The sequence below is a fragment of the Apis florea genome, unplaced genomic scaffold (genome assembly GCF_048593485.1).
Source record: "Apis florea isolate Af1SG1 unplaced genomic scaffold, ASM4859348v1 contig_3203_pilon, whole genome shotgun sequence".
NCBI classification, from domain to species: Eukaryota; Metazoa; Arthropoda; class Insecta; order Hymenoptera; family Apidae; genus Apis; species Apis florea.
In genome coordinates, this window is record NW_028256723.1 from 7,053,727 (window position 1) to 7,067,357 (window position 13,631).

The 13,631-nt window shown below is 41.3% G+C and overlaps 1 long non-coding RNA gene across 1 annotated transcript; it reads right to left on the reverse strand.

Annotated features, from left to right (window-relative positions):
• Window positions 1-8,210: 8,210 nt before the first annotated feature.
• Window positions 8,211-9,235, reverse strand: LOC147657205 (uncharacterized). Its single transcript, XR_015293066.1, has 3 exons — window positions 8,840-9,235; window positions 8,619-8,713; window positions 8,211-8,530 (listed from the first exon to the last, which is right to left on the reverse strand). It is a non-coding gene; the product is annotated as an uncharacterized LOC147657205 (long non-coding RNA).
• Window positions 9,236-13,631: the final 4,396 nt, after the last annotated feature.

Consider the following 13,631-nt stretch of genomic DNA (forward strand, 5'->3'; position numbering starts at 1 on the left):
GTAATCTCGATCGCGTCATCCATTGTAATTCCAAAATCCAAGGTTAATTCGAACAATCCACATTATAATCGCTTACTTATTAAGGCTAAATTTATTCTTATATTTCGAGAGCTATTTCTTAATTTCAATTACTTCAAGTAAACGACGTTTTATTATAGTTGCAAAGTCTCGAGGACATTGATAATTTATCTCATAATTTCAATTACTTCAAACAAATCTATCATACAATTGCAAACTTATTTTTTAATTTCAATTAATTTCAAACAATCCACACGTTCCACTATAGTTTCAAAAATTTTCCGAAAACGTTGTTAACCATTTTTCAATTTCAATTTTAATTGCAAACCCATTCCTATTTCTCAATTTCAGATAATCCATATTTCACTATAGTTCCAAAAATATCGATGACTAATTAATCCCAATTACTTCATACACATCCATCTTCTCCACGATATTCGCAAAATCCAAAGTCTCGGGAACATCGATACCTGCTCCTTACCTACAATTCTACCATATTCGCAAAATCCAAGGTTTCAGGGAGCACCGATAACTACTTACTTAATTACTTCAAACGTCCCATTATAATCGCAAACTTATTCCCCAAGTTTCGAGAACTATTTCCTCATTTCAATTAATTCAAATTATAATAATCCACCCAGCGTCGCAACATCCGTTTCGAGGACACGTTGACTAAGAACTGCTTCTTCAATTAGCTCGCGATACTGCAACGTGTACACGTCGCAAGATCCAAAGTTTCATCATCGATACCGCCCATCATCTCTTCCTATTTCACCGACTTACTTCGAACCACGATCCACCACCGCAATTGTCGTTTTCTTTTAAACGATTTCGTTCGACAACCGTCTCTCCTTTTTCTCCGGCCAACTTCGCGCAGTCGACCTCAGCGCTATCTGTCAACTCGTTCCGTCAACGTCGCCTCGTTTCGTGGAGAGAGGAAAAAGCGCGTTGCGTGGCGCGGCGTGCGCGTTTTTTAGGGTAAGGGCGAGGGAAGGGACGAGAGTTACGGCAAATTAGCGGAAAGCACTGGGTCACAGCTGGCCGAGCGCGCCCCAATCTACGTCCTGTGATTTAGTGGCGCGCGCTCGAACCGCGCACAGACTTCATTACTAAATTACACAATAGGCCGGCCGTCGGTGGATCAATTTTTTCCCGGTTTCGGCCGAGGCCTCGCCTCAATTACCGTGATCCGTGGTTAATCGCGGGTATACGTGGCTCCCTCTCTCTCTCTCTCTCTCTCTCTCTCTCTCGTTTAATCTGACCCCCTCTCCCAGGAGCGAGGGCATCGATAAACGCGACATTCTTCCTCGCCTCGATTATCCATCACGCTGGAAAAAAAGAAAAGATGATATTCATCGTCGTTACGATAAATCGCGTTTATTATTTTTTTTTTTTTTTTGCTAGCTATATAGAAATGTCTGTCTTTCTTTGAATTGAACTAGAAATTATTATTATATAAATATTAAATTTCGAAAATCTTCGCCCGAATTTTCTTTAACGAGCAACACCCTCGATTCGAGCTTTAGCTGTTAACCGTTAATTAAAGCGAACGAGCGATAATTGGCCGCTTTCATATCACGAACGTAGACACGAGTGAAAACACCTCGGCTAACAGTGCAGTTGCTTCTTGCTTCGAAACGAAAGTATCGCCTACTAGTATGGGCACCTACTATATCGACAGGAGTAGAAGAGTAGAGGGATTAGTCGCAAAGGGATGGAAGAATCGACGAAAGAAAGAAAGAGGACGAATATGTGAGAGAGGCATCGAAGTTACGAAAGAAAGTTCGTGTATCGAAGAAGCAAAACACATCTTATCGATGTGTGTCATAACAAGCGTGTGTCATAAAAATTAATAAGATAAGGGTGAGGATGAAGACACAACATAGAGAGAGAGAGAGAGAGAGAGTGTATTTATAAAATTATTATATTATCGAGAAGAAGCAAAACATCTTATCGATCTGCCTCGGGAATAAATAAGTCGAGAATCGCGTGAAAATTAATAAACAAGAAGACGAATAACAAGAAGAATAACATGGAGAATTACAGAGAAACAAGTTACGGATATCGACAGGAGAAGGAATCGAATTATGAAGCGTCTCGTCAACCTCGTCTCAAGGATATGACACGTCAACGAAGTGTCAGGTTGAGAACAGAATGAGAAAGAGAGAGAGAGAGATTAAAAGATTGGAGAATATCAACCGACAGGAAGACGTGTTAAACACGTAAGATAAAATGAGAAAAAAACATCTACTTACATCTCGCGAAGAAGAGAAGGAAAACGAAAGATATCGATCAACAGGAAAATGAAGGCAGAAAGAGTGGACAGAATGAGAGAAACGTCTATTATAAGGCTACGAAACGTTCTATCAATCAACAAAAAGATGGACACACAAACAAAGAGAAAGACTAGAAAACAATCTATCAACAGAAAGATGATGACACGAAGTGAAAGACATTTATTACGAGGCATCTCGTCAACGAAGAATCGTGAAAAATTGATAAACAGGAAAATGAAAGGCTAAGACATAAGAAGAGAAAGAATGAAAAACATTCTAGGAATTGCAAAACAATCTATCTATCAACAAGAAGATGATGACACAAAGAGAAAGAATGAATAAGACGCTACAAAACAACCTATCAACCAACAAGGAAGATGAAGAGACATGACGAGAAGAGAATGACAGAATGAGAAAGGTATCATGTTACAAAACTACGAAACATCATCCTGCCAACCGAACCAAAAATAAAAAATAAACGGACAAAATAAATAGAAAGAAGGACAGGATGAGAAGAATAATTTTTGCAAAAATGCGAAAATTAATCGATGAGCACGCGAGAATCAGAGAGAGAGAGAGAGAGGGAGGGAGAGAGAGGGTATGAGAAATTAGCGTGATCAAGAAACTCGTAGAGCTCATAAATGAGACAGGGCATACTCGTGTTTGCCGATCCGTTCCGGTTTAAGGGGTTCGATGTGGGGGGGGGGAGGGGGCGGTTGAGGGGCGACAAGGTTGAGAGGTAGCGCTCCGGGGGTTGAAGCGGAGGGAGCCACACGGGTATTAGCATATTAATTTCGCAGAGACTGCGACGCGCAGATAAAGCATCTTAGGTAGGCGAACTTCGGTGATGAATCAAGCTCATACCCGGTGGTAATTATTCAGAAAGTTCATCGCCGACGGGCGATCCGCGCGGGACCACGGAACGAAACAAAAATATTTTTCTTCCCAGGACCTCGCCAACATCGCTCACCGCTATCCGCCGTTCTCTCTTTTCTCTCTCTTTTTTTTTATCCCCCCTCTTCCCTTCCCCCTCCTAGAGCAGAGTATCTCGCCAAGGAAGCGAAGGAGGAAGGCGAAGAAGATAAGCAGAAAAATAATAATAATCTATCTCCCCCTTCCCCCCTCTCTTTGAAGAGGGGAGAAAAGAAAAGAAAAGAAAAAAGAATAAAGGAAAAAATTGAAGAGAAACGGCGTTAATTTCTTTCTAACGAAACGAAAAAACACGAAAAAAATAAGAGTTTTTTTTCCTCCCTCCGCTCTCTCTCTCTCTCTCTCTCTCGAGACTACGAAACATCTTGTCGAGAGAGAGAGAGAGAGAGAGAGAGAGAGAGAGAGAGAGAGAGAAGAGGAGAAAGGCAAGAAAGAAGAACGAAGGGGGGAGAGGAGGGGATAGTTGAACGGTTACGTCTAATTTTCTAATCGATACGCGTGCCTTTTTCCTTTGGTCGATCTTGGGTATTTGGCAAAATGGCCACAAAACCGGTAGAACGATGTTAATCTATTTACCGAGGCTGACGTACCCTTCCTTCTTTCCCTCCTCTCCCTCCCCCCGCCCCCACCTTCCCCAAAAACTCTGGTTTCAAGCCAGTCTTTATCAAGCTCGTATTTCATCAGGGGCGTCCGATTATGAGCGGACAAGAAATTAACTTTTTCGCTAATTAACTCCCCAGAGCCACTAACGAACCGCAACCAAAGTCAAGTATTGTCTTTTCCTTCCTTTCCATTATCTTTCGTCCATTCTTCTTTCTTCGAGGGAAGCACGAAGAGGGAAGGGAGGAGGGGAAGAATTTTTTAGAAAAAAATATCAATTCCCCTTCTTTTCCGTCCATAGAATAATAAAATTCGATGTAACGATAAAACGAAGATGTTGAAAAACGATACTCGTGCTTATGTTATCTGTATATGTACATATATATATATATATATATATCCTTTCAACCAGTATTACCAAAGTTTCTCGAGACAGAATTTCCACGGAACGGTCTTCCTCATAAATATAAATCGACTTTCTCTAATTAATCACAGCGTAACTTTCTCTTTCTCTCTCTCTCTCTCTCTCTCTATCTGTCGAAAAAAAAAACATGAATAAATACGAAGGAAAATTGTGAGAGAAGAAAAACATGGAGTCGAGTTGCCCGAGTTACCGATCCTCCTCCTATGATAACGTAGATTCGCGTAAGGAAGCAAAGGAACGGATGCAACGGATACACGTAAGCGCGCGTAATCCTCGACAACTGCCACCGTTTTTCATTTTTTTCCCTTTGGCGTAGGGTTTGGATCTGGTCGAGGTCCTAGGTTCGCCACCGCAGGATCGTGACACGACTCTCTCGTGCAAGAGTCGAAAGGCAATCGATAGCAGCTAGCACCCACATCGACAGCGTCTACCCTTCTTTCATGCATATGCTGATGTCACCCATATATTTGCCGGGACATCGACGACGCTACTACTGGTTAGCGTGGCGACCACGGCTTTGCCCGCTCGAAACATTGAATTCGAAGACTTTTATACACTACATTCTGAAAATTCCACTTTTCCATCTTCGACACCTTCGATAAAAAAGTTTCTCTTTTCTTCATTTATTTTTTTTTTCAAGGATCATCCAGATTTACGTACATTTATATATATATATATATATTTATCTCTATGGACAGACTTGGAAAAACATGTGTATATATATATATATATTTGTCTGATCAATCGGATAAATCGACACAAATGAGAGGAAAGAAAGAAATCGAAGCTCCGCGTAATGTTTTTCAACGGATTCGGCGGAAGCGGTTGAAAAAAGCGCCGTTTCGACGTGTCGACACCGTTATTCTTTTTTCTCTCTCGGGGAACGGTGAAAACGATAAACGAGGCGGTCGACGTTGGCTCTCGAGCGGCGGCTAAAAGAGGCAGAGATGTCACGGGAAGGAACAATAGGCCACGAAGAGATGCATTGTCGCGGTTGACTTCCAGAAGTCTGTCGCGAAGGAAAGGCTCGGCCACGAGGGAACATCCACGGCTCTGCCTCTATGAATCCAGCTTTTAATTACGTTCTGAATAGACCGTGTCCCCGTGTATGCCGCCTTTATGCCGAGACCACGACGATGGACGAGGAGGATTCGCGATATCACGGCCGCACACCCATAATAATGCGGATCCGCAAGCGCAAAAAAGTTGCGTCCACCAATGAGACGTGGCTTGTGCGCGCCTATCTACGTCGCGAAAATGTATACACGCCACCCACCACGTTCAATTTGACGTGCGACGCTCCGTTTTTATGCAACGACTTTCCCTTTCCAACCTGCACACCCTATATTACCTGTATTGGGTGTTGGTTCCACTACTCGTGGAACGCGCCTTTCCAACGTCGATTCGTAGAGATTAAAACGAACGTGGAAATTAGTACGCGAAAATGTTGGTTGGTAAACTATTTCATTCTATTCGCCTTTCGAAGATTGATTTTCGAAGAAGGATTGAAATAAATGTGAAACGTGATGCTCTTGTTAATATATTCGTGGAAGATTGATTTTAAAAGTCAAAATAAAGATAAAAGTTGGTATACGTGAAAATATCAATTGAGATCGTATTCTAGTAAATAAACGTCAATTAATATTTTTGTGTTTTGTGGAACTTAGAATTAATAAGGTATTCTACGAATTAATATTAATATCGTGTATATTAAATTGTTTTCTTGTCAAACGATCCAATTTGAATTGGCAAAAGAATTAAATTTCTATATAATTTTCATTATTTTCATTCGCGAATTCTATTCTATTCGCCATCGTTCAACGTTCGATTTCGACAATTCACTGTCGATAAATCTATCGTAATTTTGAAATCCGAATCAATAATATCAAAGTTTGAAACAGTCGAAAAAACAAATTTCTATCGTAATTTTCGAAAACAGAAGAAGAAGCTCGATGATTGGTGAGCAGCAAACTAAATGCTACAATGTTGACCTCTACACTCGAGCCTCCTCGTGGAGATTCGACGCGACAATGGTTAAAGACGAGAAGCAGGAGGGGAGGGAAATAAAGAAGTTGGTTGCGTCGCGATGTTGATCATGGGTCGGATTGAACGAGAATCAGAATGTCCTAGAACGGCAATTGAACGCGTTTAGAGATAATATTTCACATTGCCTCTTTACATAACTGTGTCACCGATCGTTCCTCTCTTTCTCGACGTACGTCATCTCTCTCACTTGCGAGTAAGAAGGATAAGAAAGGATGCACAATTGGGTGAGAAATAGGAGAGAATGAGGGAGGTGAAAGAGGTGCAAAGAGAGAGTTTATTACCAGAGGTTGAGTGGGCAAGAAAGTATAGAGGGCGATGCTGCGTCGAGATCCAAGCTAATGTTTCATTAAGACGAGCAGCTGCGCCGTCGTCGTCTCTTAACTTATTAAACGACACGCTCGAAGCGGCCAGCTTCGAAAAGCATCGCGTGCTTCGCTCGGTATTAACGTAACGATATCGATGATGCGATTATATTTCGATTCACTCGTTCGATTCTTGATTTTTTATTTTCAGTCATTGGAGACGATCAATTTGACTCGTCTTCAAACAAGTTCAAAGAAACGAACAATTTTTATATTTTTACCCTTTTGTAGTAAGATCATTATTTTCAATTGTTTCAGAGGTGGCTTTGATTGGTGTAACGTTTGAAACGCGCAATAAATTGACATATTTTAAAACGAAGCACAAGTGAGAATGGGATTCCTAGAAATGACTCGATGCGCAGTTTACACGAACGTATATCTATCTTGATGATAGTAGAAAATATATACGAAATAAACGCGTTCGCGTGTATTTCCTCTTCGGTCTTTTCGTAAAATAAACCGACGAAATTGTTATTTAATTAGAAATAAAATCGTGACGATGATTTTCCAAAGTGAAAAATTGAAATTATATATTTTTCATTGATATTGAAATGAAAGTCATTTTGAAATAAAATATTCCAGACAGATAAAACTGTATCGTTCCTCGTTTCTCAACTTTCGTTCAACTGTCGCTTCGCAACTTTAACATTTATTCTCTCTCGTTCCAATTATACTTTTTCAACTCTCTTCCTCTCTTTTTTCTTCGACTATAATAATACATATGTTAATACATGTTAATACATTTAAAAATCTCAACTTTCGATTTCGCAACGTAAAGATTCGAGAAAAAAGGACGACTCGGGTTTCTCCTCCGTCTTTTCCCCCTCTCCTTTACAACCACACGCTTGAAAAATCCAACAAAATTTCGCATAACAAGTTTCGTTCAACGCTTTCAGCGGTGTGTCACCGTCGAGAAGCGAGGTATCGAGAGTTGGGTGGAAAATTTTTTTTGGACCAGAGAGAGGGTAAAAGTAAAACATCGTCACCGTCCCGTGTCGTACGTAATAACGTATATGGATGTGGTTGTTCGCTAGCTAGGTGAAGCGGTAACTTGGTAACGTGGGCCCACCTGACTTTCGTAAGCGGATCACGCTCCCCGCTGAGTGCTTTACGGCATCGCTTTTTTCCCACTCTTCTCCTCCTCCTCGTTTCCCGTACTACCCATTCCATGCATCTCGTCCTCCTTCTATGTAGCTACCAAAGTGTGTACCTTGCTGCCTGATTCCTACTCTATTTTTCGTCTATCTCTCGTCCGTCTTGCCTTCTTTTTTTTTTTTTTTTTTTAAATGCAACATCGCGATAAAATCGAAAGATCGAATATTCTCTTCTCGATCGAAGATCGTGGATCGATATTTTTTTTTTTTGCAGGCAATGAAGCTTAATACGAATAATTCTCGGTATTTAAAGAAGCGAGGCTGGTCGTTTGTAAAAAGGATTGTACAGGATAACGGTTGTTAGACTGTTCGAGCACGACGTGAACGAATAGACGAGGGTTGCGATATGGATAGGCGGCGGTGGTGGCGGTGGAAGGAACGAAGGCTCGGCCATAAAACACGTGGTGAATCCACAGCTTTATTTTATTTCATTCAATTCTTCTTCACGAGGCGACGCAACCGCCGCCGCGGGAATATGGAATCGAGTTGTTACGCGACAGCTCTCTCGTGCTGGATGAAGAGATCCGTAGGAGGGTTGTTGTCGTGGGTGGGTGGATATCGGTGGCAAGGGACGGACGACACACGGCGCATAAGCAAGTGGCCGCCTATGTTATCGCTACGCGCTTCTTGAATCGTGTTTATCGTTTCCTGTTTATTCACGCTGTGTAAATATTTACAAAAATAAGAGATCCTCCTTACCGACTCCGCCGTCCGAAAAATCTGAATGATTAACGATTTAATAAATGAAAATATGACCAAGACACTGGAGAAAAATTATTTGTAAACAATTCTTTCCTTCTTTCCTTACCTTTCATAAGTACGATAATTTTACACGATCCAAATCGAAATATCGGATTATGAGAAAACGAAGTGAGGTTATGTAGACTCTCGAATTCTTCCGATCTGAAACAATAATCGAAATATATATTCGTCTTCTCACCTGAATTAGAGAGAGAGAGAGAGAAAGAGAGATAATCAAACCTATCACGACGCGTTATTTATTCTCGATTAAAAACGATTTACACTTACAAATTGGCACACAATTTTTCCCCCATGAGGAATACGAAACTTTGTATCGTTTCCCTCCACCACATTACGAGCCATGAACGGAATATAAATCAAGATTGAAGAAGAAAGAAACGGCGACGAAAATGATGGAAAAAATACTCGTTCCACGGTTGCGACGTATTGTCGGGCTGAAAGAGGCGATTATTAAGGGGCTCGTTGCAACGAGGCGTGACCGAAGGTGGGCAAAGTGAGACGTTTATCGCCTCCTTTGAAAAACCGTCGGACGGCCGACCGTACGGCAGATTTCGACGCGCGTGTCCAACGATGTTTCCGAATTATTCTCCTCGAAGAATTTTTCCGTCAAACGCGTTGCAAAGTGGCGAAGCATCTCTCGATCGTTGGAACCTCGTTACGCGATACTCGCCCACTTTCTGGCAAACTGGTGGCACGCCCAATGATCGAACGTTTTGTCCCGTCCAGATGTCCCGTCCGTCTTTCCTTGTTCCGTCGGTAAAAAGGACGGATTCTTTGACCGCAGCTTGCAGCGAGCACGCGCACGTGGCTCACCTCGCGGTTGTTCAGCAATGAATCCACGCCTATCTCTTCTTTGTTAGAAAGAAAACTGCTATTTACGTACATTCGCACGCGTATTCGAAACAATGCTTGCGCCCACCATGATCGCTATCCTTCTTTCTCTTTTTCTCTCCACTTAGAACGCTATATATTCGAACGTACATCGAATCCAATAATTCGAACAGAAAGAGAGAGAGAGAGGAGATTCAGAGTAGTGGATCAGGGAGTAATGGAGGGCGAGAAATACGTGGTAGGTAGCAGAAGGGAAAGGCGGATGAGCACGTTGGACTAGATGCGATCGGACAGATGCGATATTGCCGCCGTAACCGAACCTGCTCTCGTCCCGATCTTGACATTTCCTGCGCCTCGCACCCTCTTCCTCTCCTCTCTCTCTCTCTCTCTCTATCTATATCCATCCTTTTGTCCACGTTTTCGCCAAATTCCCCGGAGAAGGAATTTCTCTCTCTCTCTTTCTCTCTCTCTCCTGTTTCCTTTTCGATAGAGATGCGTCGTCGCTCGTCGTGTCGATGAACGTAAATTTTGGATATTTTCATAGATAACTACCCTCTCTTTCTCTCTTTCTCTCCTTGCCTCTTCTCGTATCGATACGAAGAGAGGTGAAAGAGAGTGAAGAGGAGGAAAGGAAGAGGAGATTCGATATCCCTTCCCCGCCCACGATCCTGTTTGCGCGGGCCTGGCGAGGGCTTTTGTCCCCGGGACACGCGCGCGGAAAACTTTTGCGGAAAGAGCCCGGTTTCTTGCCGCGGTTGCGGTCTACGTTTCCTAGACAATGCGCCAACTTCTGTAATTAAAGTTATGCTCTCTCACCGGGCAAAGTTGCGGCAACTTCGCTTCGTGCCCGCGCCTCCCCCCTTCTCCTTCCTTCTCTTTCAAAATCCGAGGACCGCTTGTCACTTATAAACTGTCAAGTTCGTTTGAAATCTTATCTCGGTGGCGGACGGGCGGGCGGACGGACGGGCGGAAGCGCGCAGTTTGGAGGGGAGGGGGGGAGGGGAGGGGAGGAAAATTTCGCGCTCTCTCCTCTTTGGGCCTTATCGGGGAAAACCGACGATTACCGCGATAATTTCGCTCGGCTCGCGGATGGATATTGCGAATATCCAGGGAAAGAAACTCGTCGAGTAGGAAGATTTTTCGGATGCTTAATCGGCCGGAGTTGAGGAGGTAGGGGAGGGGGAGGGGGGGCGGGAGAAGGGGGATTCGAGATTCGGGAAGAGAGTTCTCGAAGAGAGTTTTTATACACGTGGATTAATATTAATTGGAATTATATATCGAAAGTAGAATTTCGAGAATTGTTGTCGTTAAAATTTGCTTTAAATTTAATAAATTGTTCCCGAGTTTTTACGATTAAATTTATCGATTGCTCTCGATGTTAGTTTTATTTTCGAATCTGTCGGCGTTTTAACATCGAAAGCAGTCATTCTTAAAACTTACATAAATTTGACATCGAAAGATGCTCTCGAAAATTGAATATATCGATGATCTAATACTGAAGACTACTGTTCTCGAGTTTTACGATCAAATCTATGGTTCAATATTGAGAGTCGCTCTCGAAAGTTTTATAATCAAATCTATCGATGATAGTCTAACATCAAGACTTAAATCTAACATTGTACTCGAATTTTCAAATCCAATGGCGTCTTAACAACGAAAGTTAAGCTTTTGAGAATTTTTGAAAATTGTTCTCGAAAGTTTCATAATCAAATTTATCTCGAATTTAAACTAAATTTAACGAAAGTTGCTCTCGATAGTTTTATCTTCGAATCAATCAGCGCTCTAACTTGCCTTATTTGAATTTAAATTGCTCTCGAAAATTTTATAATCGAATCTATCGATGTTAATATTGAAATTTAAGTCTAACTTATATTCCAATTCCTCTCGATAGCTTCATTCTCGAATCTTAAAAAGCTGTTTTCGAGAATTTTATAGTCAAGTCTATCGATGGATTAATATAAAGTTGCCCTCGATATTAGTTTTACTTTTATTTGAAAATTTATCTAAATTTAATTTCGAAATTTGGATTATCGAATTTTATCGATCGAGTCTATCGATAATCCAACATTGAGAGTTGCTCTCGAATTTAAGCTTAGAACATCGAAAATCATTTACAATCAAGTTTAAATCTCGATGGATCAATATCGAGAATTGCTCTCGATAGTTGGTTTTATTTTCGAATCTATCGGCGCTCTAATGTGAAACTTTATCTAAATTTGACGTGCTCTCGAAAGTTCGGTAATCTATAGTCCAACATTAAGAGTATTGCTCTATCTGAGTTTTAAGATGAAATCTATCGGTAGTCCAATTTATTGACAGTTGCTCTCCACAGTTTTGCTCTCGAATCTTAACGAAAGTCGCATTCGAGAATTTTATTATTAATGTTGCTCTAAAATTGTTCTACCCGATATCAAAAACTTGGTTTAAATTTAACGTCGAAAGTTTTGTAACGAAATATTTACGCCATATCGACAAATTAACGAAAGCTGCTCTAACGAAATTATTACGATCCATCGATGAATTCGCAATTGTTCTCCACAATTTTCATCCAATCTCAAATCTAAACTTAAGATTTAATTGCTTTCGAAAGAATTTTTTTCACAATCGAATCTATCCAACAAAAACACTCTAAAAATTTCTCTTTTTCAACCTCAAATCTATCAACGCTCAGAATCGAAGCTTATTTTACCAAACTCAACGTCAAATGATTCATAGGCTTAATCAAAAACTGCTCTCACGAAAATTTTACTCTCTGAATTCTGTTCTTGAGAGTTGCAAAGATTCTCGAGAGGCTCGATCGAGAAGAGGAACGCTGAACGTCAAACGATTCGAAAAAAAACCACCGAAGAAGAAAAAAATTCAAGAAAAAAAAAAAACGAGCGAGGAAGCAGAGTGTGGAGATTTAAGATTTGAATCGCGAGATAGCGAGGACGAGGCGTGATAAGGGACGCTTGGAGTCCCCGCGGGAAGAACGCCGTTTCCTTCTGTCTGGTTCTGAATATGATTTCTTCTCTGTATCCGGGATACAGAGGCAACAGTCGCCTTACCTCCTCCTTCTTCCTCTAATAGATTCTTACCCCAACGATTCGCTCGTAATCACCAGCTTACAACTACTCTTCCCTCTTGGCTTATCGCCATTTCCACGATTCTTCGCGTTGCTCTAGAAAGAAACTATTATACTACGAAACATATCGCAATAATTAATATTCTATCGCGATCGAAGAGGAATATACCCAAAAAAAAAAAAAAAAAAAAAAATACGATAACGAACGATAAATAAAGAAATTTTATATTTATTTCGTAAATAGAGAGAGAGAGAGAGAGAGAGAGAGAGAGAGAGAGAGAGAGAGAGAGAGAGAGAGAGAGAGTTAAGGTCTGAATACGCGAGCGTATATACAATATTTATATATAGAGAGAGGAAGAAAAATAGTATGGATGGGGGGAGTGGAGAGAGGGGGAGGTCCGACACGAGTTGACACGAGCACGCGACCAACAAAAAACTCGACCGAGTGCTCCTACTCTTAATTATCTTGTTAGTCCATGCCCACTACTTCTCCAACCAGCCAGCCAATTCTCTCCTTCTTTCACACTCGACACGAGACCCATTTCCAATCGAGATCCATCCATCTCGATCTTTCCTTTATTTATATATATATCTCGATACCATTGCACGCCACCTCGTTTTTTAAAGGAATTTTAATTGTCGACGAGTTTATTCGAACAATTTTTGTATACTTTGTACGCGATGCTTGTGGAAAAATATCCATGAAAGAATGGGGAAGAATTTTAACCGATGAGCGAGCGATCCGAGCAATATGGATATTCCGTCGTCTTTTAAAACGCGTAACAACAAGGTCCGCATGTCGAAATAGCCGCGTTATTAAACGATTGCCTCAATTCAAAGGCAAATTAACGGACAACGGGCTTAAGTCGACTGCTTGCTAACATGCAAACGGCCCCGTCCAATTGAGGACCACCCAAACTGCCCCTTTTATCTCGAGACGATTCGTATCCCGATCCTATTCATCGACCGTTCCAGAATGAGCGGCCACTTGGCAACCGGGCCATTCCCTCTCCCTCCCTCTCTCTCTCTCTCTCTCTCTCTCTTCGATTTCGAAATACGAGTCGAGCAGTTTATGCGATATTTCGAATTGTTTTCGATACATGTACGATTAGTTATTTCGTATATACAATAATCACAGGAATAATATTCGCAGGTATTTTTATT